This window comes from Leucopleurus acutus (assembly GCF_964270905.1).
Source record: "Leucopleurus acutus genome assembly, chromosome: 16".
NCBI classification, from domain to species: Eukaryota; Metazoa; Chordata; class Mammalia; order Artiodactyla; family Delphinidae; genus Leucopleurus; species Leucopleurus acutus.
In genome coordinates this window covers 9,753,267-9,769,069 of record NC_139158.1, presented here as the reverse complement: position 1 = coordinate 9,769,069, position 15,803 = coordinate 9,753,267, and positions in this window count along the sequence as shown.

The following is a 15,803-nucleotide window of genomic DNA, read 5'->3' as shown; positions in this document are numbered from 1 at the left end:
CCCTGGCACCTCTGCAGGTCCTCTGGAGGGGGTAGTAATTATGCTCTCAAGGAGCAGGGGTGCCAGGGATTTGTACCACCGGCCCAGTGGGAGAGAATGACTCCAGTGCACTGCAAGGGCCCACCCAGCTCCAGCCAGGCAGGCTCTCTACACGCCCCCGAGGTTGATTCATCCCCCCACCAGCCCTGGCATCTGTCCCCCCCCCCACTCCCTCCACACCTCCCCACGGCACTGCCTCCCCATCAGCTGCAGGACTTCCGGTGTCCTGTCCTTCCCGCTTCTCTCCGGCGCCTGGTGTTTCAGCTCAGATGTGGCCACCCCCTCCCTGACTCCCACCCTCGTGGGAGGGCAGATCCGGCCCAGGGAGGTTTGCAGACTCGAGCCCCTCTCCTCTCCTCAGAGCCCAGGGTGAAGCACGGCGCAGCCTGGCCTCCGGCAGGACTAATTCTAGTAGATTCCCAGATGGTCCATTTAAGCCAGGAATGCTTGACTTCCTGTTTTGTTTTCGGTCAGCAGTTCTAAACCAGAACTTTCTTTCCCACAAGTAGTATTTCCTCAGGTTACTAACATTGTCACCCCACTCTGAAAACGGGGGAAATTTGGGGGACTTTTTACTTGGATCCGAATTAAAATTAAGGCCGTCCAAGGAAGCAGTGTAGGTTTAAAGCCCAGATCTGGACCTGGGACCTGGGTTCAAACCCCACCCCCGCCTTGGGGCACTTGCTGGCTGCCAGGCTGTGGGCTAATTGATCAGGGACTTGTTCAGTTCTCTCCTGTATAAAAATAGGAAGAAGGATTTCTCTGCTACAGACTTGTAGAGATTAAATAAAATGTAGGAAATAGCTTCTAGTACAGAGCCTGGTGTAGGAAAAACACTCCATGTCCAAAGAAACAAAACTTCTCCCCGACCCACTCCCAACTCAGGTTTTATAGAGAAGTCGGAACCGAGAAAAAGACCACGTGAGAGGCAATCCCGACAAGAAAGGCTGGCGAAGAAATTTTTTTAAAGAGAAGGTATCTGAAAGGCAAGGGAGAAAAAGTGCTGAGGCTCAAAGAAGCAAGTCCAGGCACCAACCTGAATCCGTCTCTCTAATTAAGGAAGAATTTTGCATCATTTTCCAGGAATTTCCACATCTTTGGAAGGAACAAAGAATATGAAATATTCAATCAACCTATAAGATCTCTATTACTCATGAGGAAGTTTCTATGGGTATTAAAAATATATGTATATATACAGCATATTGCCAAGTGAAAGAGCCAGTCTGAAAAGGCTACATACTGTATGATTCCAAATATATGACATTCTGGAAAAGGCAAAACCACTGTAAAAGCAAAAATATTAGTGGTTGCCTGGGACCGGGAGGGAGAGGGAGGGAGGAGGATTGAATAGGTGAAGCACAGGTGATTTTAGGTGCTGAAACTATTCTGTTAGATACCGTAATCGTGAATACATGCATGACATTATGCCTTTGTCAAAATCCATAAAACTGATGAACATAAAGAGTGAACCTTGGGAATTCCCTGGCGGGTTCAGTGTTAGGACTTCATGCTTTCACCGCCGAGGGCCTGGGTTTGATCCCTGGTCAGGGAACTAATATCCCACAAGCTGTGCAGCGCGGTCAAAAAAAAGAAAAAAAAATCAAAAACCAAAGCCCAAACAAACAAAAAAGAGTGAACCTTAATGTAAACTGTGAGCTTTACATAATAATAATGTATCGATGTTGGTTCACTCATTATAAGTAATGCACCACATTAATGCAAGATGTTAATAATAGGGGAAGCTGTGTGCCAGGGAATAGGCTATAGGGGAACTTCTCTGTATTATCTACTTAACTTTCTGTAAAACTGAAACTGTTCTGAAGAATACTGTATTAATTTAAATGTTTTGTACTTGCCGGAAGTGTGATGCAGTGGAAAGAACATCGGACCAGGTGACAGGGAACCGCGGCAGATTATCACCGATTCGTTGAATGGCCCTGAGCAAGCTCCTTGCCCTCTGAGCCTGTTTCCTCATCTTTAAAATGAGGGCTTTGGGCTAGATTATCTCTAAGCACCCCCCTCTGGCTATAACATGCTCAGACTTTAGCATTTCTGAAGGATAAACAAGCAAAAGCCTTGAGTTTCTCAGGGAACAGCCTTGTGAAAAGAGTTCCGGGTTTGTGCACTGCAAGTAGTTTAGTTCCAGGAACCCTCAGAGAGTATGGAAACTGCCGAATCTCCCGCCCCGGGTCACCTTGACCGGGGCCAATTCAAATTTCCTCCAAATACCACGCGGGAGGCGACAGCAACCGAAATGCTAAACTGCCTCTGGTCCCTACCAGCTGGCGGGGGTTTCTTCCCTCCTTGGCTCGGCCTGGAAACTCATATTTTATTCATGAAAATTGAGGCCCTGGGAGGCCTCGGCATAAACAGGATGTAAATATTTGCGGGTGGTTGTGGAGAGGTGGTATTTGATCGGGGACTGTCCAAAGTGGGGACCTCCTGGACAATGCTTCCTTGGGACCCGCCCATCTCCGTCCCCTCTATAGGTTGGGAGTGGGGGGCATGTACAGGCTCCACCCCCTGATTGGAGACCGGGTTTGGGACTCCAGTGCCCTCCAAGTGAGTCGGGATGCCGCCTAACCTTACGGTGCATCCGGTTCCCCTAATTCCTTCATGGGTCCCTTCATCCCCTCTTCCTCGGTTTGAGACAGGATTGACTTTCTGGCACTCGCAGAAGTGCCTGGCCTCCTCTCCAGCCCCTCACCTGCCCTTCCTGCAGCTGGGCATCCTTTGTCTCAGCTACTTAAGAGTGTCCCTAACAACCGCCCCCACCTCCCCCGTCATTCCCCAAACTGTACCTTCTCAGGGTGCTGTCCCTTTGTTTTTTCCAATTGCTCCACCCGGTGCGAACTCACCTCTGTGAGCTTCAACTGATCTCTAAGACACCCCCTCCAGATGTTTGCATGGACTACACCCTTTCCTGAAACCCAGGGCACCCCATCTCTTGGGCTCCCCCAGGAGGATAACTCCCTCTCAACTATCAGGTCCCGGCCTGGGTCCTGATGCTTCCCCTCCAAATCTGGGTTCGGAGTCCCCCTCCCTGCATTCATGGCCTGGGATTTCCCTTATGGTAGCACCTGCAATGCTGAGCTAAAGCAGTTCCTCATCCGTATCCCACACTCTAATAGGGCCCAGACTTTTTGTTCCTGGTTCACTAAATAAATACTTGCTGAATAAATGAATGGATGGATGGATGGATAGATGGATGGATGGATGGCTGAAGAGAACTCAATTACCACCTATGTCTGTGGCCATCTCTTCTTTTTTTAAAAAAATAAATTTATTTATTTATTATTTTGTCTGATTGGGCCTTTGTTGCCGCACGTGGCTTTCTCTAGTTGTGACGAGTGGGGACGACTCTTCGTTGCGGTGCGTGGGCTTCTCACTGCGGTGGCTTCTCTTGTTGCAGAGCTCGGGCTCTAGGCGTGCGGGCTTCAGTAGTTGTGGCTCATGGGCTCTAGAGCTCAGGCTCAGTAGTTGTGACGCATGGGCTTAGTTGCTCCACGGCACGTGAGATCTTCCCGAACCAGGGCTCAAACCTGTGTCCCCTGCATTGGCAGGCAGATTCTTAACCACTGAGCCACCAGAGAAGCCCTGTGGCCATTTCTTCTTGCTACCACCCTCAGATGGAACCCTTCACTCCCGCGCATCTGCTCCATGGATGTCAGACCCTACTCTTTTAGGGCCTTACACACACTGTGCACCAGCCTTTCTTGCTGTGTCTCCTCACCGCCTCACCCTTCAGCCTGTGTACTACACATCCCTGCACCCAGGACACTTCCTGGAGCATAAGAAGTTATAGTCTTGGTGGAATCAGGGTACAGAGGACTTTCGCAGTTACACCCTGCACCCAAGGGCCTCAGGTATGAAGAAAACATTTCCACCTGTGAGACACATCCTTCATGGAACTGATGCCCTCGGGGCTTCCCAAGGAATGTGGCGTGCTTGTGTGAGCATGAGTGGGCATGCTGGGACTAAGCTTTGTTTAAAATGTACATGATGTCTTCTTCAGATGAGACCCATGCTTGGCTATTTCTGGGATTAGGGGAAACATAAAATATACCCCCCAAATTGGAGCACCAGCCAGCTAGACTGGACCAACACGAACCATTCGCAGTGGATGTGGTATTGAAATGGTGGACATGATCTCAGATTGAGAAATAATGTCCTGGGGAGGCTGTTACTGAAAGAAATGTGAAACTGCTTAGATGAGGTTTTTTGAATGCAGTTAATCAACCCCTAATTGATCCTGTGAGGACACACAGTTTTCTTCATTATAGGCCTTTTTTTTTTCCTTATTAAAAAAAATTTGTGGGGGGGCCAGGTGTCTTGTGGGATCTTAGTTCCCTGACCAGGGATTGAACCCGAACCCTAGGCAGTGAAAGCACAGAGTCCTAACCACTGGGTCACCAGGGAATTCCCAGGACTTCTTGAGTGGGTTTCCTAATCTGGCAGTCCAAATATCACATGCCACAGAGTACCCAACAGGAAGCAAAAAATATATATATATACCCCACAGATCAGCCTAAAGAGCCTGCCCTGGCTCTCACGTTCCTGCTGGGAGAATCCCCCCACCCCTACTCACACTGCTTCCCCCTCATTTATTGACGCCTTAGCAGAGGTTCAGCCCAGCTGCATGCCCAGGCCCCCAGACCTACTACATCAGAACCTCTGGGCCCTCTGCATTTGTGTAAAACTCTCTAGGTGATTCTCTGCAGCCAGGCTTGAGCAAAAACATGCTGTCTCATTAATCATCCTCATACGTTAAAATGTAGTAATTTTAACATTACTGATAGGGACAGAGTAAAGGGACAGAGTAGGTGATTAAATAGTTAATCCCACTAGGGGATTCTAAGTAAAGAAAAAATTATGGGCGACCCTGTAAGTTAATGATCACTCAAGAAAGCAGGTTTGCTTAACCACAAAACCAAGCAGGCTTGCTTAGCAACAAAACCATGCAACAGAAGCATGAGACATGCCCCAAAACAATAAATGGTGGAATGAGACCCACATCCTGCCCAGTGAGCTCAGTAAGTTAATGATTTCTAGAACATGCTTCTCGGTGCCCAAGAAAAACAAAAATATAAGGAAAAGGTGACATTATACTGAAACCTGAGATGATTTACCATATTTTAGTATATGTTACTGCCTCTTGCCTCTTTTCCATTGCACCATGACAGTCCCGGCTTGACCACGCAGGGACAAAAAAACTCCCCCACCTGAGGTGGAGGCAGAGCTGATGATGGAAGCTTGACGTCTACTCAAGAATGAGGGAGAGGGCTTCCCTGGTGGCTCAGTGGTTGAGAGTCCGCCTGCCGATGCAGGGGACGCGGGTTCGTGCCCCGGTCCGGGAGGATCCCACATGCCACGGAGCGGCTGGGCCCGTGAGCCATGGCCGCTGAGCCTGCGCATCCGGAGCCTGTGCCCCACAACGGGAGAGGCCTCAGCAGTGAGAGGCCCGCGTACCGCCAAAAAAAAAAAAAAAAAAGAATGAGGGAGAAGGTGGTCTTCTCCCCCTCCCCACTTTTCCTTTGATTATAAAACTATAGCCCACTAAATTCTCAAGGTGGCACTCCCTTGCCCACCTGCCTGTATCTCTCACAAGTGTCTTACACTAATAAACTCTTTCCTTACTTGTCACTCTGCCTCTCGCTGAATTCTTTCTGCCCTGAGACAGAAGAACCTATGCTCTACTGAGCACTGAGACGCGTTCTGCCGGTTTCATTACTGGTGGAGAGATTCCTGAGAGCCTGCATTTCTAACCTGCTCTCAGCCGGTGCCCATGCTGCTGGACCCTGGACCACAGCTGATGTGGCAAGACTTTAGACAGAATAATTTTCATTTGAAATAAAATATTTCAGACACAAGTAGCTCACAGGTAACTCTTGTTGTAGAAGGTTACAACTAACAGAAGTCCATGAGAGAAAGAGTTCCTTCTCCAATTCACCAGCAATGCCTCCACACCACTGTCCTCCCCAGAGGGAAATACAACTAACGTTGGTTGTTTCAGGCTGAGATGTAGTTTCTTTTTAAATGCATTGGATTATGTTTTTCCTGTGAGTTTTTTTTTTGGGGGGCGGGGCACACGGAGATCTTTCCATTTCAGTATACGTAAATGGCCTTCATTTTTAAGTGACTGTACAGCATGAATATACCATAATTTATCTACTCATTCAACTACAGATGGACATTTCTATCATTTTCTGTTTGTTTCCATTCTAAACTGCTGCAATGAGGGAATTCCCCGGCGGTCCAGTGGTTAGGACTCCATGCTCTCACTGCCAATGACCCGGGTTCGATCCCTGGTCAGAGAATGAAAATCCCATAAGCTGCTCAGTGTGGCCCCCAAAAACAAAACAAAACAAACAAAAACCCGTTGCAATGAATATCCTAGTGCATATATCTTTGTGAATATGTGTATTTCCTTCAGACAAGTTTCTAGAAGCAAATTCTGGGTCAAAAAAATGTATAGTTCTAAAGCTTCGGGACTTCCCTCGTGGCGCAGTGGTTAAGAATCAGCCTACCAATGTAGGGGACACAGGTTGGATCCCTGGTCTGGGAAGATCCCACTAAGCCTGTGAGCCACAACTACTGAGCCTGCACTCTAGAGCCCTAGAGCCACAACTACTGAGCCTGTGTGCCACAACTACTGAAGCCCACGTGCCTAGAGCCTGTGCTCTGCAACAAGAGAAGCCACCACAATGAGAAGCCCACGCACCACAACGAAGAGTAGTCCCCACTCGCCGCAACTAGAGAAAGCCTGTGCGCAGCAACGAAGACCCAATGCAGCCAAAATAATAATAATAATAATAATAGAAATACAAAACAAAGCATCCCTAGAAACTGACACATTGCTCTCCAAAAGGGCCTTATAATTTGTACAGAACAGAAAAATGGACAGACAAATCACAGAAGAGGAAATGTCAAAGGTCAACACACATATTAAAAGGAGCTTATCAAGGAAAAAACTAGGGAGTTTTCTTGCAGTCCAGTGGTTAGGACTCCACGCTTCCACTGCGGGGGCTGGGGGCACGGGTTGGATCCCTGGTGGGGGTATCCTGCATGCCTAGCAGCGTGGCCAAAAAAAAAAGAAAATGAAAATGAAAACAGTAATTATACATACACATATGTTATCATTTATAGATAATATGTATATTACATGTAATATACATGTGTGTGTGTGTGTATATATATATATATATATACACACACATACACACCAGATTGGCAAAAAAACAAAAGTACTCTCTCTCATCTCTCATTTGCATAATGTTAAAATGTAGTAATTTTAACATTATTGGTGGAGGGACAGCCGGGACATAACTGAACGAACTTCATGTTCTGGTCTCCCATCCACTAGCGGATTGAGAGGTAGCCACACGGAGGCCAGGGCAGACAGACTGAGAGCAGGAAGAAGGGAGAGCTTGGATGAATAAACAAACAGAACAAAATGAGAAGTAAAAAATCTAAAGAGACTAACGATCCGGGCTGTCAAGGGTGAGGACAAGTGGTCCAGCATTTGCACTAAACCCCCCAGCCCTGGGGTCAACCCCCCATCATAGCACACAAGTCACGCAGCCTCTAGTGAAAGCCCTAAGGCACCAGGAAACATGCATCCGCTTTTATTTTAAGAAGGCAAGGAAGTATGTAAAGCAGTTTTCAAAATTTCCCGATTGTAACGAAACGGTTAAAGTGAAAAATTTACATACAGAAGGCACTGAACTGGAACCGCATTTTTGTAGGCTAGCTGGTACTCTGGGAGGGTTTTTAAAGGATTGTTACTGGGGATTTGCCTAAAGCAGGGTGGGCTCTCTGAAATCCCCAGTCCCACCCCCTCTAAAATGCCATTTTTCCTTGTGAGGAAAAATGAAGGTCTTTTAAAAGGTGCATCTTAGGGTCCTGTGCAGGCATCTTCCCCCTGCCCCTCAAAATGGAGGTGTCTGGGGGCCCAGGACCCAAGATTTTCCTCTGAGAGGTGTAGACGTTTCAAAATCAGGCTTCCTCTGGACACTCTTGCTCAGGAGCATCGATTTAAACTTGAGCTGTGCTTCCTTTGAAGGCTGAGCTCACAGATCATCTCCCCGTGGGGCCTGGGCCACTCCAGCCGCAAGTGCTCTCCAGGTGCGAGGACATTCCAATCATGAACTTCTCTTCGGGCTTATTTTTGCATCTCCCACTGTGATCAGAACAGTGCTCCCAGAGCAGAGCTCACACAGGGCCGGTCCTTTGTGGACAGACAGTGTGAGACTCACATCCTGGCTCAATAGCTAGGACTGTCCTGGAAAGATGGGCTGCCTTCTCTGGGGCGCCTCTGGAGAGAGCCGGCTGGAGGTCACTCTGTGACCTCGTTATCCGGAATGACAGGAGCAGCTTGCAAATTCAGAGACACCAGATTCAGGGAGAGACTCCAGGAGAGACAGAGACAGGCACGGAGGGAGGGACTTTCAGGTGGCCAGTGCACCTTCTCTGCGGGTAAATTGACCTTAACCCCAGGCCATCAAGGCCCCCAGGATGCCATGATGTCCTCAGAGAGGCAGACTGAATCTCAGTGACCCTTGTGGTTGTCTCATCTGTACTAACAATAGTACTCAAGCATTGATTAGCACTTAACAAAACTTACCTCCTGGTACTGCGGTAGGAGCTATGCTGGTACACACTGCAGGATACAGTGACAACACCCAGGGGAAATGGGGGTTTTCTGGTGGGCCCTGAGACAACTTCTGTGCACTGAAATTTTATTTGCAAAGTTACTTAAGTTTTTTTTTTTTTTTTAATTTTTGGCTGCGTTGGGTCTTCGTTGCTGCGAGTGGGCTTTCTCTAGTTGCAGAGAGTGGGGGCTACTCTTCATTGCAGTGTGTGGGCTTCTCATTGCTGTGGCTTGTCTTTGTTGCAGAGCACAGGCTCTAGGAGTGCAGGCTTCAGTACTTGCGGCTCGCCGGCGCTAGAGCTCAGGCTCAGGAGTTGCAGTGCACGGGCTTAGTTGCTCTGTGGCATGTGGGACCTTCCCGGACCAGGGCTCGAACCTGTGTCCCCTGCAATGGCAGGCTGATTCTTAACCACTGCACTACCAGGGAAATCCCCCTTAAGATTTTCCTGACTTGTGAAAATTATGCATTTGAAACACCTTGTCCTTCCTTAAGCTTTCAAGTTCACTTTACAAATCTTATTTTTCTTTTTATCACTCTAGCTAATTTTTTGGGTTTTTTTGGCCTCACCGTGTGGCTTGTGGGATCTTAGTTTCTTGACATGGGATCAAACCTGGGCCCCTGGCAGTGGAAATGCAGAGTTCTAACCACTGGACCGCCAGGGTATTCCCAATTCTAGCTCTTACTTATTTATTTATGGCTGCATTGGGTCTTTGTTTCTGCGCACGGGCTTTTTCTGGTTGTGGCGAGCAGGGGCTACTCTTCGTTGTGGTGCGCGGGCTTCTAATTGCGGTGGCTTCTCTTGTGGTGGAGCACAGGCTCTAGGCACACGGGCTTCAGTAGTTGCAGCACACAGGCTCAGCAGTTGTGGCTCACAGGCTTAGTTGCTTCGTGGCATGTGGGATCTTCCCGGACCGGGGCACGAATCCGTGTCCCCTGCATCGGCAGGCGGACTCTCAACCACTGTGCCACCAGGGAAGCCCTCCCTCTAGCTCTTTTTGACAGTGACTTTTAAAGGTCTTTATAGATACAATACATTTTATCTGTCAAACATTTGGAACTACATTTATAAATTCCACATATTTGATTCCCTTCTTAAGTATCTCAGTTATCTGACAAACCTTCCAAGTATTTAAATATATCTCATAAATCTAACAATTTAAACGTCTGTACTTCCGAAACTCCCTGGGATTATTCATTCATTGGAAACAAAGTGCCAATATCTGCCAAGCACCACTGGAGGCACTGGCAACAGCAGTGACTGAGATGAAGAGAAATCCTTGCCATCATTAAACATTCTAATGGGGGGAGGGGGGTTGCACACACAATACATACATAATACCTATTTATCAGCTAGAGTTAGGTTATAGAGAAAAAAGAAAAGCAGGGTAGGGAGGAAAGGAATTGGTGGGAGGAGGGGAGCAGGGAAGCCTTGGTGAGTAGATGACACAGAGCAGAGATCAGAAGGAACCAAGGAAGCAAGTGGACATTGGAGGCAACAGCAAGTGCAAAGGTCCTGAGGTGGATGTGCTTGGCCCTTTTCATCAAGAACTAGGAGGCCCATGTGTCTGGAATCGAGTGTATGAGGGAAGAGTGGTAGAAAGGGAAGTCAGAGAAATGGCTGTATGGAGGTAAGACATATGGGGCCCTACGGGGCTTGGGTTTTTACTCTAAATATGCTGTGAGGTTTTATCTGGAGACCTTCTCCAGAAAGTCATCCTAATGACTCTTGTTAAGTTAAAGATGCCCTTACCCGGGGCACAGTAGTTCCATTTCTAGGTATCCACCCTAGAGAAACTGTCTCAGAATGGAATACTCTGCGGCAGAAAACAAATTAATTCATTCAGCAAGTTTTCCTGAGCACCTACTTTGTTCCAGACAATGAAAAAAAAGAGACAACAATTCCACTCTCGGGGAGTTTACATCCTAGAAAAGGAAACAGACCTATCTAGATAAAGCTCAGAAACATAACGCTAAGTGAGAAAAACAAATTGCAAAGTTATACACAGCATGATTCGATTTATGGAAAATTTTAAACCCCCCCAAACAATAGTACATCATGTTAACAGAGAATCTATGCCTTAACCAAGTTCAAAAGCATATAAACATCCAGGCCCTGGGCTCAGACCACCTAGTCTATAGTCTAGATCCAGACTCTACCCCTTCCTCATGGAGAGACCTTGGGAACCACAGCTTGACCTCTCCGTGCCTCAGTTTCCTCTTCTGTAAAGTGAAGGTGGAAAAGGGAAGAGGAGAGAACAGGATGGAGTGCTTTGGCTGTATCCATAAAATTTTCTTTCTTTTTTTTTTTTATTTATTTTTGGCTGTGTTGGATCTCCGTTCCTGTGTGAGGGCTTTCTCTAGTTGTGGCAAGCGGGGGCCAGTCTTCATCGCGGTGCACGGGCCTCTCACTATCGCGGCCTCTCTTGTTGTGGAGCACAGGCCCCAGAGGCGCAGGCTCAGTAGTTGTGGCTCACGGGCCTAGGTGCTCTGCGGCATGTGGTATCTTCCCAGACCAGGGCTCGAACCCGTGTCCCCTGCATTAGCAGGCAGATTCTCAACCACTGCGCCACCAGGGAAGCCCTCTTTCTTTTGTTTTAAAAGAAGGCAAAAAAAAATTTTTTTATACAAGGTCATTTTATTTTATTTATTTATTTTTAATAAATTTATTTGTTTGTTTTTATTTTGGACGGTGTTGGGTCTTTGTTGCTGTGCGTGGCTTTCTGTAGTTGCAGCGAGCAGGGGCTGCTCTTCATTGCGGTGCGCCGGCTTCTCATTGCAGTGGCTTCTCTTGTTGTGGAGCATGGGCTCTAGGCGTGCAGGCTTCAGTAGTTGTGGCACACGGGCTCAGTAGTTGTGGCACACGGGCTTAGTAGCTCCGCAGCATGTGGGATCTTCCCGGACCAGGGATCGAACCCGTGTCCCCTGCATTGGCAGGCAGATTCTTAACCCCACCAGGGAAGCCCAAGGCAAAATGTTAACATCTGTCTTGGTGGCGAGTACCTGAATGTGGGTATTATTTTCAGTCTATTTGAAATGTTTTACAGTTTAAAATTTAGAAATTGGGACTTCCCTGGCGGCCCAGTGGCTAAGACTCCACGCTTCCACTGCAGGGGGTGCGGGTTCGATCCCTGGTCAGGGAACTAAGATCCTGCAAGCCGCTCAGTGCGGCCAAAAATAAAAAAGTATCATCATTAGAAATTAAAAGATCACAAAAAACACAACCAATTCTGCACGCATTTCCTCCACATGCACGCTTGCCTCCCTCCAGACCACCTGAGGCACAGTAACCAGAGTGATCGAAACATAAACTGGGTCGTGTGGCTTTTACCCAGCCTCCTCCAGGGGCTCCCTACTCTTGCCCTGCATGCTCTGGTCCCTGCAGGCCTCATCTCTCTCCAACCCCAACACCCGCTCATCCCAGATCCATCTGTCCGTCACTCATCCCTTCAGGATAAATGGAGCACCTACGCTGGGCTAGCACTACAGGCAACGGGGAGAAATGATGACCAGGACAGACAGAGTTCCTGTTCTTAACAAGCTGTCATTCTAGGAGGGGAAACAAACAATAAACAAGGCAACAAACCCAGGTAATCGTGGGTAAGTACAATAAAGAAATAAACAGAGTGAGAGGGAAGACAGTCATGGGAGAGAAGGAGGGGGTTAGGAGGTGCTTGCCAGGCAAAGCCAACAGAGATTCAGGATTCAGATCTCAGGTTAAATGCCTCCTCCCCAGCAAAGCCCTTCCTGACCTCCCAGGTGAGGTGGTACCCTAGGGCTGATATCCTAACAACCAGTCAGTGCTTTTTCTAACACATCATAATCACAGCTAAGTAAACGTATGATTGGCTGCCTGGTGTCCCTTTCTCTCCCTACAAGCTCCTTAGGGACTGAAGCTTGCCCTGTTCATACATCCAGTGCCCATAACAGCGGCTGTAGGCTCTCAATCAATATTGTTAGACAGAAACCAAGAGTCAGGCTAAATGGTTTCCAGCTTCCAAATCCCGCAAATCTAATCAGAGCAATTCCCGAGAACAAGTCCTTATACTGTAGATATGTTTAGGATGTATGCTTTTTCACTACAAAATGAGCGTTAGTTTTAATATTGAAAATGCTAATGAGAATGTTAGAAAAACTCTACCGGTGGTGGAAGACTGCGGTGTCTGAGGGCAAACAATTATTTCAGTGATAGTATCAGTATTAGCTAAAATTCATAAGGAAATCCACTAGAAAACAACAAAGGAATTTTTAAAACTTCAGTGTAAACAAAGCAAACAGCACCAGGTAGGTTCAACATTCTGGGTCAATGGAGGCTACAAGTGGGTGGAAAGCTGGAATATCTGGCAGTCCTGGTCCTGAGATGCCACCAGATTTCCAAACCCACATCCTGCAACGTCACGTGAGAAGTGAGCTGTACTTTAATGGTCAAAGTCAAGGTGTCATCTTGACCAAGACTTGTTGCCTGTCACATTTGATAAATTTGATTGAAAGCTTCTGGCTTTAGGTAAACGATTTTGTTTTCAATTTTATTACCTTTTGACATCTTTCTTCTTTTCTCTAATTGCCCTCTTGTGATAAGAGTCTGGGAGCTTAGCCTATATGTGAATTCAATTTCCTGGGATTTCACAGATTTGTCAGGAGAGAAGTGGAAGATTTGCTTGGACTCCTCTTGCCCTTTTACAAGAGCCTGTGGTTTCCCCAACACTCCTTTGTCCCCCCATGTGGCTGCTGTGTGGCCCTAGGGGAGTGGCTGGAGCTTTTAAGATCTAAGCTCTGGGGCTTCCCTGGTGGCACAGTGGTTGGGAGTCCGCCTGCCGGTGCAGGGGACGCGGGTTCGTGCCCCGGTCCGGGAGGATCCTGCATGCCGCGGAGTGGCTGGGCCCGTGAGCCATGGCCACTGAGGCTGCGCGTCCGGAGCCTGTGCTCTGCAACGGGAGAGGCCACAGCAATGCGGGGCCCGTGTGCCACAAAAAAAAAAAAAAAAAAAAAAAGATCTAAGCTCTGTCTGGGCCCAAGTCCAACAAATCACAGAAGGCTCAGACTAGAAAAAAGAAAAAAATGTCCTGATGGTGCAGTTCTGCCTCAAAGGTCATCTCCTTCTGATTCTCCTGGTATTCCAATCACATCAATGAACGCGGGGTCCTGGGAGCACCAACAAGCCCCTCTAGAGTGGGGTTTTTGGAGAACCAGGAAAGAGGAAAGAATTATACACCACTTTCTGCATTTACTGAAAATGTTTAGTTTCTAAACTGTGTATGTGGTGGGACATGTGTGTGTGAGTGACAGCTGACTCTCAGGAAAATATGAATATTACCACATGGGAACAATCCCAAGGGAAAACCACAAAGAGACATTTCAAAAAACGTTTATATTTCAAGAAAACTTGTATTTTCTCCTCCAGAGAAATAAAGGACCTGTGAATAGTGACTCTAAAATTACACAGGATGGCTCTGTTAGTTTAAAGGGGAACGGATGAGATACAGCCAACTTCAAGTATTTTTTTCCTAAATCATATAAAAGGGGAGAAGAAAAACACTGAGTTAGTTTTGAACCTGGAGACTTAAATAATTACCATCATTAAAACAAACTGCTTCAGAATCTGAGTCATTTGAGGTTCCTGCCCAACTGGCAATAGCTTGAAAAGAATGCGGAAGCACATGTTTTCTTCCCAGCTCATAGAACACAATTGTAAATTGTGCCCACTGTCTTGAGCTTGCTAGCCTGGCTGCATAACTGGAAGAAGCAACTGGCAGACATCAATTCCATGCCGCTTATATACAAGGGAAGAAAATAGGAATCGAGGGGCAGGTCCCATGTCCTCAAGGAGCTAAATAAACACTCAGGTTGGAAAGATGAAGCACAGGGTTTACGCATGAAAAATGAATAGAACAGCAATACTGTCTTCCCCAATAAATTTCCATAATGGGCTGGGTTTCTTGAGGGAAAGAAAATTGAAAAATAAGGATAAAAAGAGAAAACAAACAATTACTTGCAGTATATATTCTGGAGCACATATTTATTTGAAAGACCAATCAACTGCCTAGAAGGGAAGTCTTCTCCCTGTAATATATACATATTTTAACTGATGATGAAAGGAAAACATTCATGGGGCTTTCGTCAGTTCTCCGATGAAAGCAACCCAGTTCCTCACAGCTGACCCAAGCTGGTCTGGAAACATGGATCCCTACTGTTCATTAAAGATACTCATATTGAACACTTACAGAGCACCAGGCCTTGTGCTAAGCAACAGGGGAGAGATGAAGAGGTCCCAATCCTTGCCTTCAATTCAGACTTTTTTTTTTTGGCAGCTTGCAAGATCTTAGTTCCCTGACCAGGTATTGAACCTGGGTCCTCGGCAGTGAAATCACAGAATCCTAACCATTAAAGTCAGATTTCATCCCGAAATTATGATGCAATACGGTATGTGCAATAAAACAGAATTTTATATGAACTGTTTTGGCAACATGGTGAGTTGGCTCCACCACTTACAACCCAAATGACACTGGACAAATTAGTCATTCTCAAGCCTGTTTCTTCATCTGTAAAACGAGGGTAATGTGAGTATCCACCTCGGGTCTAGTGCATAGTAGAGGATAGTAAATATAGTCACCATTCGTTATTTTTATTAGTTGTTATTATTATGTTAGCTAGGCAATGGGAGGAAAGATTAGTTCAACAGGTAGAAAACCAGCCCAAAAGAATACTCAAAGCACTTGTGAATATGCAGTATCTATTTTTCTGGAATGAAACTGATTCATATTTTACAGAGGGGCAGTTCCTCCTCTACAAAATGAGAGTAATTCCCAATCAGAATTTCCTGATAATAAACGTCAAGTTCCAGGGTGCGTCAAGTTCCAGGGTGCAGGAGCTAGTGTTCCGCATGGGGACATTCTGAGCAATCGAGAAAAGTGGGCAAGGGCAGGTCCCAGACGTCGGCTCCGGCCTTCCGCCGTCCAGGACCGCTGGACATCAGTCCCTGTCTGTGTCCGCCGTCAGGTCCTGCGTTTGGGCGGAAGGTCCACAGGCTCCGGCTTCTCCCTGCACCGGGCAGGATGCTCCTACCCTGCCAGGCCTGTCTGGCGTGCGGCCCCACCTCCGTGCAGCAGTTCCCCACGG